General features: G+C 50.5%; 55 non-coding genes across 55 annotated transcripts; all 55 read right to left on the reverse strand.

The window, feature by feature from the left end:
• Positions 1 to 79: 79 nt before the first annotated feature.
• TRNAG-GCC (transfer RNA glycine (anticodon GCC)) lies at positions 80 to 150 on the reverse strand. Its single transcript has one exon. It is a non-coding gene; the product is annotated as a tRNA-Gly (tRNA).
• Positions 151 to 223: 73 nt separating this feature from the next.
• TRNAG-GCC (transfer RNA glycine (anticodon GCC)) lies at positions 224 to 294 on the reverse strand. Its single transcript has one exon. It is a non-coding gene; the product is annotated as a tRNA-Gly (tRNA).
• Positions 295 to 655: 361 nt separating this feature from the next.
• TRNAG-GCC (transfer RNA glycine (anticodon GCC)) lies at positions 656 to 726 on the reverse strand. Its single transcript has one exon. It is a non-coding gene; the product is annotated as a tRNA-Gly (tRNA).
• Positions 727 to 799: 73 nt separating this feature from the next.
• TRNAG-GCC (transfer RNA glycine (anticodon GCC)) lies at positions 800 to 870 on the reverse strand. Its single transcript has one exon. It is a non-coding gene; the product is annotated as a tRNA-Gly (tRNA).
• Positions 871 to 944: 74 nt separating this feature from the next.
• TRNAG-GCC (transfer RNA glycine (anticodon GCC)) lies at positions 945 to 1,015 on the reverse strand. Its single transcript has one exon. It is a non-coding gene; the product is annotated as a tRNA-Gly (tRNA).
• Positions 1,016 to 1,088: 73 nt separating this feature from the next.
• TRNAG-UCC (transfer RNA glycine (anticodon UCC)) lies at positions 1,089 to 1,159 on the reverse strand. Its single transcript has one exon. It is a non-coding gene; the product is annotated as a tRNA-Gly (tRNA).
• A 505-nt stretch (positions 1,160 to 1,664) lies between these two features.
• On the reverse strand, positions 1,665 to 1,735 carry TRNAG-GCC (transfer RNA glycine (anticodon GCC)). Its single transcript has one exon. It is a non-coding gene; the product is annotated as a tRNA-Gly (tRNA).
• Positions 1,736 to 1,953: 218 nt separating this feature from the next.
• TRNAG-GCC (transfer RNA glycine (anticodon GCC)) lies at positions 1,954 to 2,024 on the reverse strand. The gene has a single exon. It is a non-coding gene; the product is annotated as a tRNA-Gly (tRNA).
• Positions 2,025 to 2,097: 73 nt separating this feature from the next.
• TRNAG-GCC (transfer RNA glycine (anticodon GCC)) lies at positions 2,098 to 2,168 on the reverse strand. The gene has a single exon. It is a non-coding gene; the product is annotated as a tRNA-Gly (tRNA).
• A 1,080-nt stretch (positions 2,169 to 3,248) lies between these two features.
• On the reverse strand, positions 3,249 to 3,319 carry TRNAG-GCC (transfer RNA glycine (anticodon GCC)). The gene has a single exon. It is a non-coding gene; the product is annotated as a tRNA-Gly (tRNA).
• Positions 3,320 to 3,392: 73 nt separating this feature from the next.
• On the reverse strand, positions 3,393 to 3,463 carry TRNAG-GCC (transfer RNA glycine (anticodon GCC)). Its single transcript has one exon. It is a non-coding gene; the product is annotated as a tRNA-Gly (tRNA).
• A 361-nt stretch (positions 3,464 to 3,824) lies between these two features.
• TRNAG-GCC (transfer RNA glycine (anticodon GCC)) lies at positions 3,825 to 3,895 on the reverse strand. The gene has a single exon. It is a non-coding gene; the product is annotated as a tRNA-Gly (tRNA).
• Positions 3,896 to 3,968: 73 nt separating this feature from the next.
• On the reverse strand, positions 3,969 to 4,039 carry TRNAG-GCC (transfer RNA glycine (anticodon GCC)). Its single transcript has one exon. It is a non-coding gene; the product is annotated as a tRNA-Gly (tRNA).
• Positions 4,040 to 4,113: 74 nt separating this feature from the next.
• Positions 4,114 to 4,184, reverse strand: TRNAG-GCC (transfer RNA glycine (anticodon GCC)). The gene has a single exon. It is a non-coding gene; the product is annotated as a tRNA-Gly (tRNA).
• Positions 4,185 to 4,833: 649 nt separating this feature from the next.
• On the reverse strand, positions 4,834 to 4,904 carry TRNAG-GCC (transfer RNA glycine (anticodon GCC)). Its single transcript has one exon. It is a non-coding gene; the product is annotated as a tRNA-Gly (tRNA).
• A 74-nt stretch (positions 4,905 to 4,978) lies between these two features.
• On the reverse strand, positions 4,979 to 5,049 carry TRNAS-GCU (transfer RNA serine (anticodon GCU)). Its single transcript has one exon. It is a non-coding gene; the product is annotated as a tRNA-Ser (tRNA).
• A 73-nt stretch (positions 5,050 to 5,122) lies between these two features.
• On the reverse strand, positions 5,123 to 5,193 carry TRNAG-GCC (transfer RNA glycine (anticodon GCC)). The gene has a single exon. It is a non-coding gene; the product is annotated as a tRNA-Gly (tRNA).
• Positions 5,194 to 5,266: 73 nt separating this feature from the next.
• On the reverse strand, positions 5,267 to 5,337 carry TRNAG-GCC (transfer RNA glycine (anticodon GCC)). Its single transcript has one exon. It is a non-coding gene; the product is annotated as a tRNA-Gly (tRNA).
• Positions 5,338 to 5,410: 73 nt separating this feature from the next.
• TRNAC-GCA (transfer RNA cysteine (anticodon GCA)) lies at positions 5,411 to 5,481 on the reverse strand. The gene has a single exon. It is a non-coding gene; the product is annotated as a tRNA-Cys (tRNA).
• Positions 5,482 to 5,843: 362 nt separating this feature from the next.
• TRNAG-GCC (transfer RNA glycine (anticodon GCC)) lies at positions 5,844 to 5,914 on the reverse strand. The gene has a single exon. It is a non-coding gene; the product is annotated as a tRNA-Gly (tRNA).
• Positions 5,915 to 6,563: 649 nt separating this feature from the next.
• Positions 6,564 to 6,634, reverse strand: TRNAG-GCC (transfer RNA glycine (anticodon GCC)). Its single transcript has one exon. It is a non-coding gene; the product is annotated as a tRNA-Gly (tRNA).
• A 74-nt stretch (positions 6,635 to 6,708) lies between these two features.
• TRNAG-GCC (transfer RNA glycine (anticodon GCC)) lies at positions 6,709 to 6,779 on the reverse strand. Its single transcript has one exon. It is a non-coding gene; the product is annotated as a tRNA-Gly (tRNA).
• Positions 6,780 to 7,860: 1,081 nt separating this feature from the next.
• TRNAG-GCC (transfer RNA glycine (anticodon GCC)) lies at positions 7,861 to 7,931 on the reverse strand. The gene has a single exon. It is a non-coding gene; the product is annotated as a tRNA-Gly (tRNA).
• A 73-nt stretch (positions 7,932 to 8,004) lies between these two features.
• On the reverse strand, positions 8,005 to 8,075 carry TRNAG-GCC (transfer RNA glycine (anticodon GCC)). Its single transcript has one exon. It is a non-coding gene; the product is annotated as a tRNA-Gly (tRNA).
• A 74-nt stretch (positions 8,076 to 8,149) lies between these two features.
• TRNAS-GCU (transfer RNA serine (anticodon GCU)) lies at positions 8,150 to 8,220 on the reverse strand. Its single transcript has one exon. It is a non-coding gene; the product is annotated as a tRNA-Ser (tRNA).
• Positions 8,221 to 8,293: 73 nt separating this feature from the next.
• Positions 8,294 to 8,364, reverse strand: TRNAG-GCC (transfer RNA glycine (anticodon GCC)). Its single transcript has one exon. It is a non-coding gene; the product is annotated as a tRNA-Gly (tRNA).
• A 73-nt stretch (positions 8,365 to 8,437) lies between these two features.
• On the reverse strand, positions 8,438 to 8,508 carry TRNAG-GCC (transfer RNA glycine (anticodon GCC)). The gene has a single exon. It is a non-coding gene; the product is annotated as a tRNA-Gly (tRNA).
• Positions 8,509 to 8,582: 74 nt separating this feature from the next.
• Positions 8,583 to 8,653, reverse strand: TRNAG-GCC (transfer RNA glycine (anticodon GCC)). The gene has a single exon. It is a non-coding gene; the product is annotated as a tRNA-Gly (tRNA).
• A 504-nt stretch (positions 8,654 to 9,157) lies between these two features.
• Positions 9,158 to 9,228, reverse strand: TRNAG-GCC (transfer RNA glycine (anticodon GCC)). The gene has a single exon. It is a non-coding gene; the product is annotated as a tRNA-Gly (tRNA).
• A 73-nt stretch (positions 9,229 to 9,301) lies between these two features.
• On the reverse strand, positions 9,302 to 9,372 carry TRNAG-GCC (transfer RNA glycine (anticodon GCC)). The gene has a single exon. It is a non-coding gene; the product is annotated as a tRNA-Gly (tRNA).
• Positions 9,373 to 9,446: 74 nt separating this feature from the next.
• TRNAS-GCU (transfer RNA serine (anticodon GCU)) lies at positions 9,447 to 9,517 on the reverse strand. Its single transcript has one exon. It is a non-coding gene; the product is annotated as a tRNA-Ser (tRNA).
• A 73-nt stretch (positions 9,518 to 9,590) lies between these two features.
• Positions 9,591 to 9,661, reverse strand: TRNAG-GCC (transfer RNA glycine (anticodon GCC)). The gene has a single exon. It is a non-coding gene; the product is annotated as a tRNA-Gly (tRNA).
• Positions 9,662 to 9,734: 73 nt separating this feature from the next.
• Positions 9,735 to 9,805, reverse strand: TRNAG-GCC (transfer RNA glycine (anticodon GCC)). Its single transcript has one exon. It is a non-coding gene; the product is annotated as a tRNA-Gly (tRNA).
• A 73-nt stretch (positions 9,806 to 9,878) lies between these two features.
• Positions 9,879 to 9,949, reverse strand: TRNAG-GCC (transfer RNA glycine (anticodon GCC)). The gene has a single exon. It is a non-coding gene; the product is annotated as a tRNA-Gly (tRNA).
• Positions 9,950 to 10,310: 361 nt separating this feature from the next.
• On the reverse strand, positions 10,311 to 10,381 carry TRNAG-GCC (transfer RNA glycine (anticodon GCC)). Its single transcript has one exon. It is a non-coding gene; the product is annotated as a tRNA-Gly (tRNA).
• Positions 10,382 to 11,030: 649 nt separating this feature from the next.
• Positions 11,031 to 11,101, reverse strand: TRNAG-GCC (transfer RNA glycine (anticodon GCC)). Its single transcript has one exon. It is a non-coding gene; the product is annotated as a tRNA-Gly (tRNA).
• A 74-nt stretch (positions 11,102 to 11,175) lies between these two features.
• TRNAG-GCC (transfer RNA glycine (anticodon GCC)) lies at positions 11,176 to 11,246 on the reverse strand. The gene has a single exon. It is a non-coding gene; the product is annotated as a tRNA-Gly (tRNA).
• Positions 11,247 to 11,751: 505 nt separating this feature from the next.
• On the reverse strand, positions 11,752 to 11,822 carry TRNAG-GCC (transfer RNA glycine (anticodon GCC)). The gene has a single exon. It is a non-coding gene; the product is annotated as a tRNA-Gly (tRNA).
• Positions 11,823 to 12,327: 505 nt separating this feature from the next.
• Positions 12,328 to 12,398, reverse strand: TRNAG-GCC (transfer RNA glycine (anticodon GCC)). Its single transcript has one exon. It is a non-coding gene; the product is annotated as a tRNA-Gly (tRNA).
• Positions 12,399 to 12,471: 73 nt separating this feature from the next.
• On the reverse strand, positions 12,472 to 12,542 carry TRNAG-GCC (transfer RNA glycine (anticodon GCC)). The gene has a single exon. It is a non-coding gene; the product is annotated as a tRNA-Gly (tRNA).
• A 218-nt stretch (positions 12,543 to 12,760) lies between these two features.
• Positions 12,761 to 12,831, reverse strand: TRNAG-GCC (transfer RNA glycine (anticodon GCC)). Its single transcript has one exon. It is a non-coding gene; the product is annotated as a tRNA-Gly (tRNA).
• Positions 12,832 to 12,904: 73 nt separating this feature from the next.
• Positions 12,905 to 12,975, reverse strand: TRNAG-GCC (transfer RNA glycine (anticodon GCC)). Its single transcript has one exon. It is a non-coding gene; the product is annotated as a tRNA-Gly (tRNA).
• Positions 12,976 to 13,334: 359 nt separating this feature from the next.
• Positions 13,335 to 13,405, reverse strand: TRNAG-GCC (transfer RNA glycine (anticodon GCC)). The gene has a single exon. It is a non-coding gene; the product is annotated as a tRNA-Gly (tRNA).
• Positions 13,406 to 13,479: 74 nt separating this feature from the next.
• On the reverse strand, positions 13,480 to 13,550 carry TRNAG-GCC (transfer RNA glycine (anticodon GCC)). The gene has a single exon. It is a non-coding gene; the product is annotated as a tRNA-Gly (tRNA).
• A 506-nt stretch (positions 13,551 to 14,056) lies between these two features.
• On the reverse strand, positions 14,057 to 14,127 carry TRNAG-GCC (transfer RNA glycine (anticodon GCC)). Its single transcript has one exon. It is a non-coding gene; the product is annotated as a tRNA-Gly (tRNA).
• A 793-nt stretch (positions 14,128 to 14,920) lies between these two features.
• TRNAG-GCC (transfer RNA glycine (anticodon GCC)) lies at positions 14,921 to 14,991 on the reverse strand. The gene has a single exon. It is a non-coding gene; the product is annotated as a tRNA-Gly (tRNA).
• Positions 14,992 to 15,064: 73 nt separating this feature from the next.
• On the reverse strand, positions 15,065 to 15,135 carry TRNAG-GCC (transfer RNA glycine (anticodon GCC)). Its single transcript has one exon. It is a non-coding gene; the product is annotated as a tRNA-Gly (tRNA).
• A 73-nt stretch (positions 15,136 to 15,208) lies between these two features.
• On the reverse strand, positions 15,209 to 15,279 carry TRNAG-GCC (transfer RNA glycine (anticodon GCC)). Its single transcript has one exon. It is a non-coding gene; the product is annotated as a tRNA-Gly (tRNA).
• Positions 15,280 to 15,640: 361 nt separating this feature from the next.
• On the reverse strand, positions 15,641 to 15,711 carry TRNAG-GCC (transfer RNA glycine (anticodon GCC)). The gene has a single exon. It is a non-coding gene; the product is annotated as a tRNA-Gly (tRNA).
• A 218-nt stretch (positions 15,712 to 15,929) lies between these two features.
• Positions 15,930 to 16,000, reverse strand: TRNAG-GCC (transfer RNA glycine (anticodon GCC)). The gene has a single exon. It is a non-coding gene; the product is annotated as a tRNA-Gly (tRNA).
• Positions 16,001 to 16,362: 362 nt separating this feature from the next.
• On the reverse strand, positions 16,363 to 16,433 carry TRNAG-GCC (transfer RNA glycine (anticodon GCC)). Its single transcript has one exon. It is a non-coding gene; the product is annotated as a tRNA-Gly (tRNA).
• Positions 16,434 to 16,506: 73 nt separating this feature from the next.
• On the reverse strand, positions 16,507 to 16,577 carry TRNAG-GCC (transfer RNA glycine (anticodon GCC)). Its single transcript has one exon. It is a non-coding gene; the product is annotated as a tRNA-Gly (tRNA).
• Positions 16,578 to 16,650: 73 nt separating this feature from the next.
• Positions 16,651 to 16,721, reverse strand: TRNAG-GCC (transfer RNA glycine (anticodon GCC)). The gene has a single exon. It is a non-coding gene; the product is annotated as a tRNA-Gly (tRNA).
• A 73-nt stretch (positions 16,722 to 16,794) lies between these two features.
• TRNAG-GCC (transfer RNA glycine (anticodon GCC)) lies at positions 16,795 to 16,865 on the reverse strand. Its single transcript has one exon. It is a non-coding gene; the product is annotated as a tRNA-Gly (tRNA).
• A 1,082-nt stretch (positions 16,866 to 17,947) lies between these two features.
• TRNAG-GCC (transfer RNA glycine (anticodon GCC)) lies at positions 17,948 to 18,018 on the reverse strand. Its single transcript has one exon. It is a non-coding gene; the product is annotated as a tRNA-Gly (tRNA).
• Positions 18,019 to 18,050: the final 32 nt, after the last annotated feature.

An 18,050-nucleotide genomic window follows, 5' to 3' on the forward strand; every position in this document is an offset into this window, starting at 1 on the left:
CGACGCCATTTGCTTACTCCTGCATTCATGGCATGCAATATGGCGAATCAGCACGCGCGAGCTGTTCTAAAAATAACGATGCGTCAGCCGGGAATACAACCCGGGTCACCCGCGTGGCAGGCGAGTATCCTACCACTGAACCACCGACGCCATTTGCTTACTCCTGCATTCATGGCATGCAATATTGCGAATCAGCACGCGTGAGTTTTTCTAAAAATAACGATGCGTCAGCCGGGAATAAAACCCGGGTCACCCGCGTGGCAGGCGAGTATTTTACCACTGAACCACCGACGCCATTTGCTTACTCCGGCATTCATGGCATGAAATATTGGGTAACAGCACGCATGAGCTTTTATAAAAATAGCGATGCGTCGGCCCGGAATCGAGCCCAGGTCAACCGCGTGGCAGGCGAGTGTTCTACCACTGAACAACCGACACCATTTGCCTACTCCTGCATTATTGACATGCGATATTGCGGAAAGGCAAGCAAGAAAATTTTCAAAAAACACGATGTTTCGGCAGGGAATCGAACCCGGGTCAGCCGCGTGGCAGGCGAGTATTTTACCACTGAACCACCGACGCCAATTGCGTACTCCTGCATTCATGGCATGTAATATTGCGTAACAGCACGCGTGAGCGTTTCTAAAAATAACGATGCGTCAGCCGGGAATCGAACCTGGGTCACCCGCGTGGCAGCCGAGTATTCTACCACTGAACCACCAACGCGAGTTGCTTATTCCTTCATTCATGACATGCAATTATTCGTAACAACACGTCTGAGCTTCTTCAAAAATAACAATGCGTCGGCTGGGAATCAAACCCGGGTCACCCGCGCGGCAGGCGAGTATTCTACCACTGAACCACCGACGCCATTTGCTTGCTTCTGCGTTCACGGCATGCATATATAGCGTAAGAACACGCGTGAGCTTTTTTAAAGATAACGATGCGTCGGCCGTGAATTGAACCCGGGTCACCCGTGTGGCAGGCGAGAATTCTACCACTGAACGACCGACGCCATTTGTTTTCTCCGGCATTCATGACATGCAATATTGCGTAACAGCACGTGTGAGCTTTTCAAAAAGTAACAATGCTTCGGCAGGGAATCGAACCCGGGATACCCGCGTGGAAGGCGAGTATTCTACCACTGAACCACCGACGCCATTTGCTTACTCCTGCATTCGTGGCATTGAATATTGCATAACAGCACGCGTGAGCTTTTCTAAAGATAACGATGCGTCGGCCGAGAATCGAACTTGGGTCACCTGCGTGGCAGGCGAGTATTCTACCACTGAAGCACCGACGCAATTTGCTTACTCCTGCATTATTGACATGCGATATTGCGGAAAGGCACGCAAGAAAATTTTTAAAAAACACGATGTTTCGGCAGGGAATCGAACCCGGGTCAGCCGCGTGGCAGGCGAGTATTTTACCACTGAACCACCGACGCCAATCGCTTACTCCTGCATTCATGGCATGCAATAATGCGTAACAGCATGCGTGAGTGTTTCTAAAAATAACGATGCGTCGGCCGGGAATCGAACTTGGGTCACCCGCGTGGCAGCCGAGTATTCTACCACTGAACCACCAACGCGAGTTGCTTATTCCTTCATTCATGACATGCAATTATTCGTAACAACACGTCTGAGCTTCTTCAAAAATAACAATGCGTCGGCTGGGAATCAAACCCGGGTCACCCGCGCGGCAGGCGAGTATTCTACCACTGAACCACCAACGCCATCTGCTTGCTCCTGCATTCATGGCATGCATATATAGCGTAACAGCAGGCATGAGCTTTTCTAAAAATAACAATGCGTCGGGCGGGAATCAAACCCGGGTCACCCGCGCAGCAGGTGAGTATTCTATCACTGAACCACCAACGCCATTTGCTTACTCCTGCATTCATGACAATCAATATTGCGGAATAGCACCCAGATACTTTTCAAAAATAAACGATGCGTCGGCCGGGAATCGAACCCGGGTCACCCGCGTGGCAGGCGAGTATTCTACCACTGAACCACCGACGCCACTTGCTTACTCCTGCATTCATGGCATGCAATATTGTGTAACAGCATGCGTGAGCTTATACAATAATAACGATGCGTCGGCCGGGAATCGAACCCGGGTCGCCCGCGTGGCAGACAAGTATTCTACCACTGAACCACCAACGACATTTGCTTACTCCTGCATTCTTGACATGCGATATTGTGGAATAGCACGCAGGAACTTTTTTAAAATAAACGATGCGTCGGCCGGGAATCGAACCAGGGTCACCAGTGTGGCAAGCGAGCATTCTACCACTGAACCACCGACGCCATTTGTTTACTGTGGCATTCATGACATGCAATATTGCGTAACAGCAAGTGTGAGCTTTTTTAAAAGTAGCAATGCTTCGGCAGGGAATAGAACTTGGGTCACCCGCGTGGCAGGCGAGTATTCTACTACTGAACTACCGACGCCATTTGCTTGCTCCTGCATTCATGGCATGTATATATAGCGTAACAACACGCGTGAGCTTTTTGAAAGATAACGATGCGTCGGCCGTGAATTGAACCGGGGTCACCCGTGTGGCAGGCGAGTATTCTACCACTGAACCACCGATGCCATTTGTATTCTCCGACATTCATGGCATGCAATATTGCGTAACAGCACGTGTGAGCTTTTCAAAAAGTAACAATGCTTTGGCACGGAATCAAACCCGGGTCACCCGCGTGGCAGGCGAGTATTCCACCACTGAACCACCGACGCCATTTGCTTACTCCTGCATTCATGGCATGCAATATTGCGTAACAGCACGCGTGAGCTTTTCTCAAAATAACGATGCTTCAGCCAGGAATCGAACACGTGTCACCCGCGTGGCAGTCGAGTATTTTACCACTAAACCACCGACGCCATTTGCTTACTCCGGCATTCATGGCATGCAATATTGCGTAACAGCACGCGTGAGCTTTTATAAATAGCGACGCGTCGGCCCGGAATCGAGCCCAGGTCAACCGCGTGGCAGGCGAGTATTCTACCACTGAACCACCGACGCCATTTGCTTACTCCGGCATTCATGGCATGCAATATTGCGAATCAGCACGCATGAGCTTTTCTAAAAATAACGATGCGTCAGCCGGGAATAGAACTCGGGTCACCCGCGTGGCAGGCGAGTATTCCACCACTGAACCACCGACGCCATTTGCTTACTCCTGCATTCATGGCATGCAATATGGCGAATCAGCACGCGCGAGCTGTTCTAAAAATAACGATGCGTCAGCCGGGAATACAACCCGGGTCACCCGCGTGGCAGGCGAGTATCCTACCACTGAACCACCGACGCCATTTGCTTACTCCTGCATTCATGGCATGCAATATTGCGAATCAGCACGCGTGAGTTTTTCTAAAAATAACGATGCGTCAGCCGGGAATAAAACCCGGGTCACCCGCGTGGCAGGCGAGTATTTTACCACTGAACCACCGACGCCATTTGCTTACTCCGGCATTCATGGCATGAAATATTGGGTAACAGCACGCATGAGCTTTTATAAAAATAGCGATGCGTCGGCCCGGAATCGAGCCCAGGTCAACCGCGTGGCAGGCGAGTGTTCTACCACTGAACAACCGACACCATTTGCCTACTCCTGCATTATTGACATGCGATATTGCGGAAAGGCAAGCAAGAAAATTTTCAAAAAACACGATGTTTCGGCAGGGAATCGAACCCGGGTCAGCCGCGTGGCAGGCGAGTATTTTACCACTGAACCACCGACGCCAATTGCGTACTCCTGCATTCATGGCATGTAATATTGCGTAACAGCACGCGTGAGCGTTTCTAAAAATAACGATGCGTCAGCCGGGAATCGAACCTGGGTCACCCGCGTGGCAGCCGAGTATTCTACCACTGAACCACCAACGCGAGTTGCTTATTCCTTCATTCATGACATGCAATTATTCGTAACAACACGTCTGAGCTTCTTCAAAAATAACAATGCGTCGGCTGGGAATCAAACCCGGGTCACCCGCGCGGCAGGCGAGTATTCTACCACTGAACCACCGACGCCATTTGCTTGCTTCTGCGTTCACGGCATGCATATATAGCGTAAGAACACGCGTGAGCTTTTTTAAAGATAACGATGCGTCGGCCGTGAATTGAACCCGGGTCACCCGTGTGGCAGGCGAGAATTCTACCACTGAACGACCGACGCCATTTGTTTTCTCCGGCATTCATGACATGCAATATTGCGTAACAGCACGTGTGAGCTTTTCAAAAAGTAACAATGCTTCGGCAGGGAATCGAACCTGGGATACCCGCGTGGAAGGCGAGTATTCTACCACTGAACCACCGACGCCATTTGCTTACTCCTGCATTCGTGGCATTGAATATTGCATAACAGCACGCGTGAGCTTTTCTAAAGATAACGATGCGTCGGCCGAGAATCGAACTTGGGTCACCTGCGTGGCAGGCGAGTATTCTACCACTGAAGCACCGACGCAATTTGCTTACTCCTGCATTATTGACATGCGATATTGCGGAAAGGCACGCAAGAAAATTTTTAAAAAACACGATGTTTCGGCAGGGAATCGAACCCGGGTCAGCCGCGTGGCAGGCGAGTATTTTACCACTGAACCACCGACGCCAATCGCTTACTCCTGCATTCATGGCATGCAATAATGCGTAACAGCATGCGTGAGTGTTTCTAAAAATAACGATGCGTCGGCCGGGAATCGAACTTGGGTCACCCGCGTGGCAGCCGAGTATTCTACCACTGAACCACCAACGCGAGTTGCTTATTCCTTCATTCATGACATGCAATTATTCGTAACAACACGTCTGAGCTTCTTCAAAAATAACAATGCGTCGGCTGGGAATCAAACCCGGGTCACCCGCGCGGCAGGCGAGTATTCTACCACTGAACCACCAACGCCATCTGCTTGCTCCTGCATTCATGGCATGCATATATAGCGTAACAGCAGGCATGAGCTTTTCTAAAAATAACAATGCGTCGGCCGGGAATCAAACCCGGGTCACCCGCGCAGCAGGTGAGTATTCTATCACTGAACCACCAACGCCATTTGCTTACTCCTGCATTCATGACAATCAATATTGCGGAATAGCACCCAGATACTTTTCAAAAATAAACGATGCGTCGGCCGGGAATCGAACCCGGGTCACCCGCGTGGCAGGCGAGTATTCTACCACTGAACCACCGACGCCACTTGCTTACTCCTGCATTCATGGCATGCAATATTGTGTAATAGCATGCGTGAGCTTTTACAAAAATAACGATGCGTCGTCCGGGAATCGAACCCGGGTCATCCGCGTGGCAGGCGAGTATTCTACCACTGAACCACCGACGCCATTTGCTTACTCCTACATTCATGGCATGCAATATTGTGTAACAGCATGCGTGAGCTTTTACAAAAATAACTATACGTCGGCCGGCAATCGAACCCGGGTCGCCCGCGTTGCAGACGAGTATTCTACCACTGAACCACCAACGCTATTTGCTTACTCCTGCATTATTGACATGCATTATTGTGGAATAGCACGCAGGAACTTTTTTAAAATAAACGATGCGTCGGCCGGGAATCAAACCAGGGTCACCAGTGTGGCAGGCGAGCATTCTACCACTGAACCACCGACGCCATTTGCTTACTGTGGCATTCATGACATGCAATATTGCGTAAGAGCACGTGTGAGCTTTTCTAAATGTAGCAATGCTTCGGCAGGGAATGGAACCCGGGTCACCCGCGTGGCAGGCGAGTATTCTACTACTGAACTGCCGACGCCATTTGGTTGCTCCTGCATTCATGGCATGTATATATAGCGTAAAAGCACGCGTGAGCTTTTCTAAAATAAACGATGCTTCGGCCGGGATTCGAACCCGGATCACCCGCGTGGCAGGCGAGAATTCTACAACTGAACCACCGACGCCATTTACTTACTCCGGCATTCATGGCATGCAATATTGCGTAACAGCACGCGTGAGATTTTCTAAAAGTAACAATGCTTCGGCAGCGATTTAAACACAGGTAACCCGCGTGGCAGGCGAGTATTCTACCACTGAACCACTGACGCCATTTGCTTACTCCTGCATTCATGGCATGCAATATTGCGAATCAGCACGCGTGAGCTTTTCTAAAAATAACGATGCGTCAGCCGGGAATAGTACCCGGGTCACCCGCGTGGCAGGCGAGTATTCTACCACAGAACCACCGACGCCATTTGCTTACTCCTGCATTCATGGCATGCAATATTGCGAATCAGCACGCGTGAGCTTTTCTAAAAATAACGATGCGTCAGCCGGGAATAGAACCCGGGTCACCCGCGTGGCAGGCGAGTATTCTACCCCTGAACAACCGAAACCATTTGCCTACTCCTGCATTATTGACATGCGATATTGCGGAAAGGCACGCAAGAAAAGTTTAAAAAAACACGATGTTTCGGCAGGGAATCGAACTCGAGTCAGCCGCGTGGCAGGCGAGTATTTTACCACTGAACCACCGACGCCAATTGCTTACTCCTGCATTAATGGCATGCAATATTGCGTAACAGCACGCGTGAGCGTTTCTGAAAATAACGATGCGTCAGCCGGGAATCGAACCCGGCTCACCCGCGTGGCAGGCGAGTATTCTACCACTGAACCACCGACGCCATTTCCTTGCTTCTGCGTTCATGGCATGCATATATAGCGTAAGAACACGCGTGAGCTTTTTTAAAGATAACGATGCGTCGGCCGTGAATTGAACCCGGGTCACCCGTGTGGCAGGCGAGCATTCTACCACTGAACGACCGACGCCATTTGTTTTCTCCGGCATTCATGACATGCAATATTGCGTAACAGCACGTGTGAGCTTTTCAAAAAGTAACAATGCTTTGGCACGGAATCAAACCCGGGTCACCCGCGTGGCAGGCGAGTATTACACCACTGAACCACCGACGCCATTTGCTTACTCCTGCATTTATGGCATGCAATATTGCGTAACAGCACGCGTGAGCTTTTCTCAAAATAACGATGCTTCAGCCAGGAATCGAACACGTGTCACCCGCGTGGCAGTCGAGTATTTTACCACTGAACTACCGACGCCATTTGCTTACTCCGGCATTCATGGCATGCAATATTGCGTAACAGCACGCGTGAGCTTTTATAAAAATAGCGACGCGTCAGCCCGGAATCGAGCCCAGGTCAACCGCGTGGCAGGCGAGTATTCTACCACTGAACCACCGACGCCATTTGCTTACTCCGGCATTCATGGCATGCAATATTGCGAATCAGCACGCATGAGCTTTTCGAAAAATAACGATGCGTCAGCCGGGAATAGAACCCGAGTCACTCGCGTGGCAGGCTAGTATTCCACCACTGAACCACCGACGCCATTTGCTTACTCCTGCATTCATGGCATGCAATAAGGCGAATCAGCACGCGCGAGCTTTTCTAAAAATAACGATGCGTCAGCCGGGAATACAACCCGGGTCATCCGCGTGGCAGGCGAGTATCCTACCACTGAACCACCGACGCCATTTGCTTACTCCTGCATTCATGGCATGCAATATTGCGAATCAGCACGCGTGAGCTTTTCTAAAAATAACGATGCGTCAGCCGGGAATACAACGCGGGTCACCCGCGTGGCAGGCGAGTATTTTACCACTGAACCACCGACGCCATTTGCTTACTCCGGCATTCATGGCATGCAATATTGCGTAAAAGGACGCGTGAGCTTTTATAAAAATAGCGATGCGTCGGCCCGGAATCGAGCCCAGGTCAACCGCGTGGCAGGCGAGTATTCTACCACTGAACAACCGACACCATTTGCCTACTCCTGCATTATTGACATGCGATATTGCGTAACAGCACGTATGAGCTTTTCAAAAAGTAACAATGCTTCGGCAGGGAATCGAACCCGGCATACCCGCGTGGCAGGCGAGTATTCTACCACTGAACCACCGACGCCATTTGCTTACTCCTGCATTCGTGGCATTGAATATTGCATAACAGCACGCGTGAGCTTTTCTGAAGATAACGATGCGTCGGCCGAGAATCGAACTTGGGTCACCCGCGTGGCAGGCGAGTATTCTACCACTGAAGCACCGACGCAATTTCCTTGCTCCTGCATTCATGGCAGGCATATATAGCGTAACAGCATGCATGAGCTTTTCTAAAAATAGCAATGCGTCGGCCGGGAATCAAACCCGGGTCACCCGCGCAGCAGGTGAGTATTCTATCACTGAACCACCAACGCCATTTGCTTACTCCTGCATTCATGGCATGCAATATTGCGAATCAGCACGCGTGAGTTTTTCTAAAAATAACGATGCGTCAGCCGGGAATAAAACCCGGGTCACCCGCGTGGCAGGCGAGTATTTTACCACTGAACCACCGACGCCAATTGCGTACTCCTGCATTCATGGCATGTAATATTGCGTAACAGCACGCGTGAGCGTTTCTAAAAATAACGATGCGTCAGCCGGGAATCGAACCCGGGTCACCCGCGTGGCAGGCGAGTATTCTACCATTGAACCACCGACGCCATTTGCTTGCTTCTGCGTTCACGGCATGCATATATAGCGTAAGAACACGCGTGAGCTTTTTTAAAGATAACGATGCGTCGGCCGTGAATTGAACCCGGGTCACCCGTGTGGCAGGCGAGAATTCTACCACTGAACGACCGACGCCATTTGTTTTCTCCGGCATTCATGACATGCAATATTGCGTAACAGCACGTGTGAGCTTTTCAAAAAGTAACAATGCTTCGCAGGGAATCGAACCCGGGATACCCGCGTGGAAGGCGAGTATTCTACCACTGAACCACCGACGCCATTTGCTTACTCCTGCATTCGTGGCATTGAATATTGCATAACAGCACGCGTGAGCTTTTCTAAAGATAACGATGCGTTGGCCGAGAATCGAACTTGGGTCACCCGCGTGGCAGGCGAGTATTCTACCACTGAAGCACCGACGCAATTTGCTTACTCCTGCATTATTGACATGCGATATTGCGGAAAGGCACGCAAGAAAATTTTTAAAAAACACGATGTTTCGGCAGGGAATCGAACCCGGGTCAGCCGCGTGGCAGGCGAGTATTTTACCACTGAACCACCGACGCCAATCGCTTACTCCTGCATTCATGGCATGCAATAATGCGTAACAGCATGCGTGAGTGTTTCTAAAAATAACGATGCGTCGGCCGGGAATCGAACCTGGGTCACCCGCGTGGCAGCCGAGTATTCTACCACTGAACCACCAACGCGAGTTGCTTATTCCTTCATTCATGACATGCAATTATTCGTAACAACACGTCTGAGCTTCTTCAAAAATAACAATGCGTCGGCTGGGAATCGAACCCGGGTCACCCGCGCGGCAGGCGAGTATTCTACCACTGAACCACCAACGCCATCTGCTTGCTCCTGCATTCATGGCATGCATATATAGCGTAACAGCATGCATGAGCTTTTCTAAAAATAACAATGCGTCGGCCGGGAATCAAACCCGGGTCACCCGCGCAGCAGGTGAGTATTCTATCACTGAACCACCAACGCCATTTGCTTACTCCTGCATTCATGACATACAATATTGCGGAATAGCACCCAGATACTTTTCAAAAATAAACGATGCGTCGGCCGGGAATCGAACCCGGGTCACCCGCGTGGCAGGCGAGTATTCTACCACTGAACCACCGACGCCATTTGCTTACTCCTGCATTCATGGCATGCAATATTGTGTAACAGCATGCGTGAGCTTTTACAAAAATAACGATGCGTCGTCCGGGAATCGAACCCGGGTCATCCGCGTGGCAGGCGAGTATTCTACCACTGAACCACCGACGCCATTTGCTTACTCCTACATTCATGGCATGCAATATTGTGTAACAGCATGCGTGAGCTTTTACAAAAATAAATATACGTCGGCCGGCAATCGAACCCGGGTCGCCCGCGTGGCAGACGAGTATTCTACCACTGAACCACCAACGCTATTTGCTTACTCCTGCATTATTGACATGCATATTGTGGAATAGCACGCAGGAACTTTTTTAAAATAAACGATGCGTCGGCCGGGAATCAAACCAGGGTCACCAGTGTGGCAGGCGAGCATTCTACCACTGAACCACCGACGCCATTTGCTTACTGTGGCATTCATGACATGCAATATTGCGTAAGAGCACGTGTGAGCTTTTCTAAATGTAGCAATGCTTCGGCAGGGAATGGAACCCGGGTCACCCGCGTGGCAGGCGAGTATTCTACTACTGAACTGCCGACGCCATTTGGTTGCTCCTGCATTCATGGCATGTATATATAGCGTAAAAGCACGCGTGAGCTTTTCTAAAATAAACGATGCTTCGGCCGGGATTCGAACCCGGATCACCCGCGTGGCAGGCGAGAATTCTACAACTGAACCACCGACGCCATTTGCTTACTCCGGCATTCATGGCATGCAATATTGCGTAACAGCACGCGTGAGATTTTCTAAAAGTAACAATGCTTCGGCAGCGATTTAAACACAGGTAACCCGCGTGGCAGGCGAGTATTCTACCACTGAACCACCGACGCCATTTGCTTACTCCTGCATTCATGGCATGCAATATTGCGAATCAGCACGCGTGAGCTTTTCTAAAAATAACGATGCGTCAGCCGGGAATAGTACCCGGGTCACCCGCGTGGCAGGCGAGTATTCTACCACAGAACCACCGACGCCATTTGCTTACTCCTGCATTCATGGCATGCAATATTGCGAATCAGCACGCGTGAGCTTTTCTAAAAATAACGATGCGTCAGCCGGGAATACAACCCGGGTCACCCGCGTGGCAGGCGAGTATTCTACCCCTGAACAACCGAAACCATTTGCCTACTCCTGCATTATTGACATGCGATATTGCGGAAAGGCACGCAAGAAAAGTTTAAAAAAACACGATGTTTCGGCAGGGAATCGAACTCGAGTCAGCCGCGTGGCAGGCGAGTATTTTACCACTGAACCACCGACGCCCATTGCTTACTCCTGCATTTATGGCATGCAATATTGCGTAACAGCACGCGTGAGCGTTTCTGAAAATAACGATGCGTCAGCCGGGAATCGAACCCGGCTCACCCGCGTGGCAGGCGAGTATTCTACCACTGAACCACCGACGCCATTTCCTTGCTTCTGCGTTCATGGCATGCATATATAGCGTAAGAACACGCGTGAGCTTTTTTAAAGATAACGATGCGTCGGCCGTGAATTGAACCCGGGTCACCCGTGTGGCAGGCGAGCATTCTACCACTGAACGACCGACGCCATTTGTTTTCTCCGGCATTCATGACATGCAATATTGCGTAACAGCACGTGTGAGCTTTTCAAAAAGTAACAATGCTTTGGCACGGAATCAAACCCGGGTCACCCGCGTGGCAGGCGAGTATTCCACCACTGAACCACCGACGCCATTTGCTTACTCCTGCATTTATGGCATGCAATATTGCGTAACAGCACGCGTGAGCTTTTCTCAAAATAACGATGCTTCAGCCAGGAATCGAACACGTGTCACCCGCGTGGCAGTCGAGTATTTTACCACTGAACTACCGACGCCATTTGCTTACTCCGGCATTCATGGCATGCAATATTGCGTAACAGCACGCGTGAGCTTTTATAAAAATAGCGACGCGTCAGCCCGGAATTGAGCCCAGGTCAACCGCGTGGCAGGCGAGTATTCTACCACTGAACCACCGACGCCATTTGCTTACTCCGGCATTCATGGCATGCAATATTGCGAATCAGCACGCATGAGCTTTTCTAAAAATAACGATGCGTCAGCCGGGAATAGAACCCGGGTCACTCGCGTGGCAGGCGAGTATTCCACCACTGAACCACCGACGCCATTTGCTTACTCCTGCATTCATGGCATGCAATAAGGCGAATCAGCACGCGCGAGCTTTTCTAAAAATAACGATGCGTCAGCCGGGAATACAACCCGGGTCATCCGCGTGGCAGGCGAGTATCCTACCACTGAACCACAGACGCCATTTTCTTACTCCTGCATTCATGGCATGCAATATTGCGAATCAGCACGCGTGAGATTTTCTAAAAATAACGATGCGTCAGCCGGGAATACAACCCTGGTCACCCACGTGGCAGGCGAGTATTTTACCACTGAACCACCGACGCCATTTGCTTACTCCGGCATTCATGGCATGCAATATTGCGTAAAAGGACGCGTGAGCTTTTATAAAAATAGCGATGCGTCGGCCCGGAATCGAGCTCAGGTCAACCGCGTGGCAGGCGAGTATTCTACCACTGAACAACCGACACCATTTGCCTACTCCTGCATTATTGACATGCGATATTGCGTAACAGCACGTATGAGCTTTTCAAAAAGTAACAATGCTTCGGCAGGGAATCGAACCCGGCATACCCGCGTGGCAGGCGAGTATTCTACCACTGAACCACCGACGCCATTTGCTTACTCCTGCATTCGTGGCATTGAATATTGCATAACAGCACGCGTGAGCTTTTCTAAAGATAACGATGCGTCGGCCGAGAATCGAACTTGGGTCACCCGCGTGGCAGGCGAGTATTCTACCACTGAAGCACCGACGCAATTTGCTTGCTCCTGCATTCATGGCAGGCATATATAGCGTAACAGCATGCATGAGCTTTTCTAAAAATAACAATGCGTCGGAAGGGAATCAAACCCGGGTCGCCCGCGCAGCAGGTGAGTATTCTATCACTGAACCACCAACGCCATTTGCTTACTCCTGCATTCATGACATGCAATATTGCGGAATAGCACGCAGGTACTTTTCTAAAATAAATGATGCGTTGGCCGGGAATCGAACCCGGGTCACCCGCGTGGCAGGCGAGTATTCTACCACTGAACCACCGACGCCATTTGCTTACTCCTACATTCATGGCATGCAATATTGTGTAACAGCTTGCGTGAGCTTTTACAAAAATAACGATGCGTCGGCCGGGAATCGAACCCGGGTCGCCCGCGTGGCAGACGAGTATTCTACCACTGAACCACCAACGCCATTTGCTTACTCCTGCATTCTTGACATGCAATGTTGTGGAATAGCACGCAGGAACTTTTTTAAAATAAACGATGCGTCGGCCGGGAATCAAACCAGGGTCACCAGTGTGGCAGGCGAGCATTCTACCACTGAACCACCGACGCCATTTGTTTACTGTGGCATTCATGACATGCAATATTGCGTAACAGCACGGGTGAGCTTTTATAAAAGTAGCAATGCTTCGGCAGGGAATAGTACCCGGGTCACGCGTGGCAGGCGAGTATTCTACTACTGAACCACCAACGCCAGTTGCTTACTCCTTCATTCATGACATGCAATTATTCGTAACAACACGTCTGAGCTTCTTCAAAAATAACAATGCGTCGGCTGGGAATCGAACCCGGGTCACCCGCGCGGCAGGCGAGTATTCTACCACTGAACCACCAACGCCATCTGCTTTCTCCTGCATTCATGGCATGCATATATAGCGTAACAGCATGCATGAGCTTTTCTAAAAATAACAATGCGTCGGCCGGGAATCGAACCCGGGTCGCCCGCATGGCAGACGAGTATTCTACCACTGAACCACCAACGCCATTTGCTTACTCCTGCATTCTTGACATGCAATGTTGTGGAATAGCACGCAGGAACTTTTTTAAAATAAACGATGCGTCGGCTGGGAATCAAACCAGGGTCACCAGTGTGACAGGCGAGCATTCTACCACTGAACCACCGAAGCCATTTGTTTACTGTGGCATTCATGACATGCAATATTGCGTAACAGCACGTGTGAGCTTTTCTAAAAGTAGCAATGCTTCGGCAGGGAATAGAACCCGGGTCACCCGCGTGGCAGGCGAGTATTCTACTACTGAACTACCGACGCCATTTGCTTGCTCCTGCATTCATGGCATGTATATATAGCGTAAAAGCACGCGTGAGCTTTTCTAAAAATAACGATGCTTCGGCCAGGAATCGAATTCGGGTTACCCGTGTGGCAGGCGAGTGTTCTCCCACGGAACTACTGACGCCATTTGCTTGTACCTGCACTAATGACATGCAATATTGCGGAATAGTACGCAGGAACTTTTCTAAAATAAACGATGCTTCGGCCGGGAATCGAACCCGGATCACCCGCGTGGCAGGCGAGTATTCTACAACTGAACCACCGACGCCATTTGCTTACTCCGGCATTCATGGCAAGCAATATTGCGTAACAGCACGCGTGAGCTTTTCTAAAAGTAACAATGCTTCGGCAGCGATTTAAACACAGGTAACCCGCGTGGCAGGCGAGTATTCTGCCACTGAACCACCGACGCCATTTGCTTACTCCTACATTCATGACATGCAATATTGCGTAACAGCACGTGTGAGCTTTTTGAAAGATAACAATGCGTAGGCCGTGAATTGAACCCGGGTCACCCGTGTGGCAGGCGAGTATTCTACCACTGAACCACCGATGCCATTTGTATTCTCCGACATTCATGACATGCAACATTGCGTAACAGCACGTGTGAGCTTTTCAAAAAGTAACAATGCTTTGGCACGGAATCAAACCCGGGTCACGCGCGTGGCTGGCGAGTATTCAACCACTGAACCACCGACGCCATTTACTTACTCCTGCATTCATGGCATGCAATATTGCGTAACAGCACGCGTGAGCTTTTCTCAAAATAACGACGCTTCAGGCAGGAATCGAACACGTGTCACCCGCGTGGCAGTCGAGTATTTTACCACTGAACCACCGACGCCATTTGCTTACTCCGGCATTCATGGCATGCAATATTGCGTAACAGCACGCGTGAGGTTTTATAAAAATAGCGACGCGTCGGCCCGGAATCGAGCCCAGGTCAACCGCGTGGCAGGCGAGTATTCTACCACTGAACCACCGACGCCATTTGCTTACTCCGGCATTCATGGCATGCAATATTGCGAATCAGCACGCATGAGCTTTTCTAAAAATAACGATGCGTCAGCCGGGAATGGAACCCGGGTCACCCGCGTGGCAGGCGAGTATTCCACCACTGAACCACCGACGCCATTTGCTTGCTCCTGCATTCATGGCATGCAATATGGCGAATCAGCACGCGCGAGCTGTTCTAAAAATAACGATGCGTCAGCCGGGAATACAACCCGGGTCACCCGCGTGGCAGGCGAGTATCCTACCACTGAACCACCGACGCCATTTGCTTACTCCTGCATTCATGGCATGCAATATTGCGAATCAGCACGCGTGAGGTTTTCTAAAAATAACGATGCGTCAGCCGGGAATAAAACCCGGGTCACCCGCGTGGCAGGCGAGTATTTTACCACTGAACCACCGACGCCATTTGCTTACTCCGGCATTCATGGCATGCAATATTGCGTAACAGCACGCGTGAGCTTTTATAAAAATAGCGATGCGTCGGCCCGGAATCGAGCCCAGGTCACCCGCGTGGCAGGCGAGTGTTCTACCACCGAACAACCGACACCATTTGCCTACTCCTGCATTATTGACATGCGATATTGCGGGAAGGCAAGCAAGAAAATTTTCAAAAAACACAATGTTTCGGCAGGGAATCGAACCCGGGTCAGCCGCGTGGCAGGCGAGTATTTTACCACTGAACCACTGACGCCAATTGCGTACTCCTGCATTCATGGCATGTAATATTGCGTAACAGCACGCGTGAGCGTTTCTAAAAATAACGATGCGTCAGCCGGGAATCGAACCCGGGTCACCCGCGTGGCAGGCGAGTATTCTACCATTGAACCACCGACGCCATTTGCTTGCTTCTGCGTTCACGGCATGCATATATAGCGTAAGAACACGCGTGAGCTTTTTTAAAGATAACGATGCGTCGGCCGTGAATTGAACCCGGGTCACCCGTGTGGCAGGCGAGAATTCTACCACTGAACGACCGACGTCATTTGTTTTCTCCGGCATTCATGACATGCAATATTGCGTAACAGCACGTGTGAGCTTTTCAAAAAGTAACAATGCTTCGGCAGGGATTCGAACCCGGGATACCCGCGTGGCAGGCGAGTATTCTACCACTGAACCACCGACGCCATTTGCTTACTCCTGCATTCGTGGCTTTGAATATTGCATAACAGCACGCGTGAGCTTTTCTGAAGATAACGATGCATCGGCCGAGAATCGAACTTGGGTCATCCGCGTGGCAGGCGAGTATTCTGCCTCTGAAGCACCGACGCGATTTGCTTGCTCCTGCATTCATGGCATGCATATATAGCGTAACAGCATGCATGAGCTTTTCTAAAAATAACAATGCGTCGGCCGGGAATCAAACCCGAGTCACCCGCGCAGCAGGTGAGTATTCTATCACTGAACCACCAACGCCATTTGCTTACTCCTGCATTCATGACATGCAATATTGCGGAATAGCACGCAGGTACTTTTCTAAAATAAACGATGCGTTGGCCGGGAATCGAACCCGGGTCACCCGCGTGGCAGGCGAGTATTCTACCACTGAACCACCGACGTCATTTGCTTACTCCTGCATTCATGGCATACAATATTGTGTAACAGCATGCGTGAGCTTTTAAGAAAATAACGATGCGTCGGCCGGGAATCGAACCCGGGTCACCCGCGTGGCAGGCGAGTATTCTACCACTGAACCACCGACGCCATTTGCTTACTCCTACATTCATGGCATGCAATATTGTGTAACAGCATGCGTGAGCTTTTACAAAAATAACGATGCGTCGGCCGGGAATCGAACCCGGGTCGCCCGCGTGGCAGACGAGTATTCTACCACTGAACCACCAACGCCATTTGCTTACTGTGGCATTCATGACATGCAATATTGCGTAACAGCACGGGTGAGCTTTTATAAAAGTAGCAATGCTTCGGCAGGAAATCGAACCCGGGTCACCCGCGTGGCAGGCGAGTATTCTACCACTGAACCACCGACGCCATTTGCTTACTCCTACATTCATGGCATGCAATGTTGTGGAATAGCACGCAGGAACTTTTTTAAAATAAACGATGAGTCGGCCGGGAATCAAACCAGGGTCACCAGTGTGGCAGGCGAGCATTCTACCACTGAACCACCGACGCCATTTGTTTACTGTGGCATTCATGACATGCAATATTGCGTAACAGCACGGGTGAGCTTTTATAAAAGTAGCAATGCTTCGGCAGGGAATAGAACCCGGGTCACCCGCGTGGCAGGCGAGTATTCTACTACTGAACTACAGACGCCATTTGCTTGCTCCTGCATTCATGGCATGCAATATTGCGTAACAGCACGCGTGAGCTTTTCTAATGATAACGATGCGTCGGCCGAGAATCCAACTTGGGTCACCCGCGTGGCAGGCGAGTATTCTACCACTGAAGCACCGACGCAATTTGCTTGCTCCTGCATTCATGGCATGCATATATAGCGTAACCGCACGCGTGAGCTTTTCTGATAATAACGATGCGTCAGCCGGGAATCGAACCCGGGTCACCCGCGTGGCAGAGAGAATTTTACCACTGAACCACCGACGCCATTTGTTTACTCCTGCATTTGTGGCATGCAATATTGCGTAACAACACGCGTGAGCTTTTCTAACAATAACGATGCGTCGGCCGAGAATCGTACCTGGGTCACGCGCGTGGCAGGCGGGTATTCTACCACTGAAGCACCGACGCAATTTGCTTTCTCCTGCATTCATGGCATGCATATATAGCGTAACAGCACGCGTTATCTTTTCGAAAAATAACGATGCGTCAGCCGGGAACTGAACCCGGGTAACCCGCGTGGCAGGCGAGTATTGTACCACTGAACCACCACTGCCATTTGCGTGCTCCTGCATTCATGGCATGCATATATAGCGTAACATCACGCGTGAGTTTTCTAAATATAACAATGCGTCGGCCGGGAATCGAACCTGGGTAACCCGCGTGGCAGCCGAGTATTCTACCACTGAACCACCAACGCCAGTTGCTTACTCCTGCATTCATGACATGCAATTATTCGTAAACACACGTCTGAGCTTCTTCAAAAATAACAATGCGTCGGCCGGGAATCGAACCCGGGTCACCCCCGCGGCAGGCGAGTATTCTACCACTGAACCACCAACGCCATCTGCTTTCTCCTGCATTCATGGCATGCAA

This window comes from Rhipicephalus microplus, chromosome 2 (genome assembly GCF_043290135.1).
Source record: "Rhipicephalus microplus isolate Deutch F79 chromosome 2, USDA_Rmic, whole genome shotgun sequence".
NCBI lineage: Eukaryota > Metazoa > Arthropoda > Arachnida > Ixodida > Ixodidae > Rhipicephalus > Rhipicephalus microplus.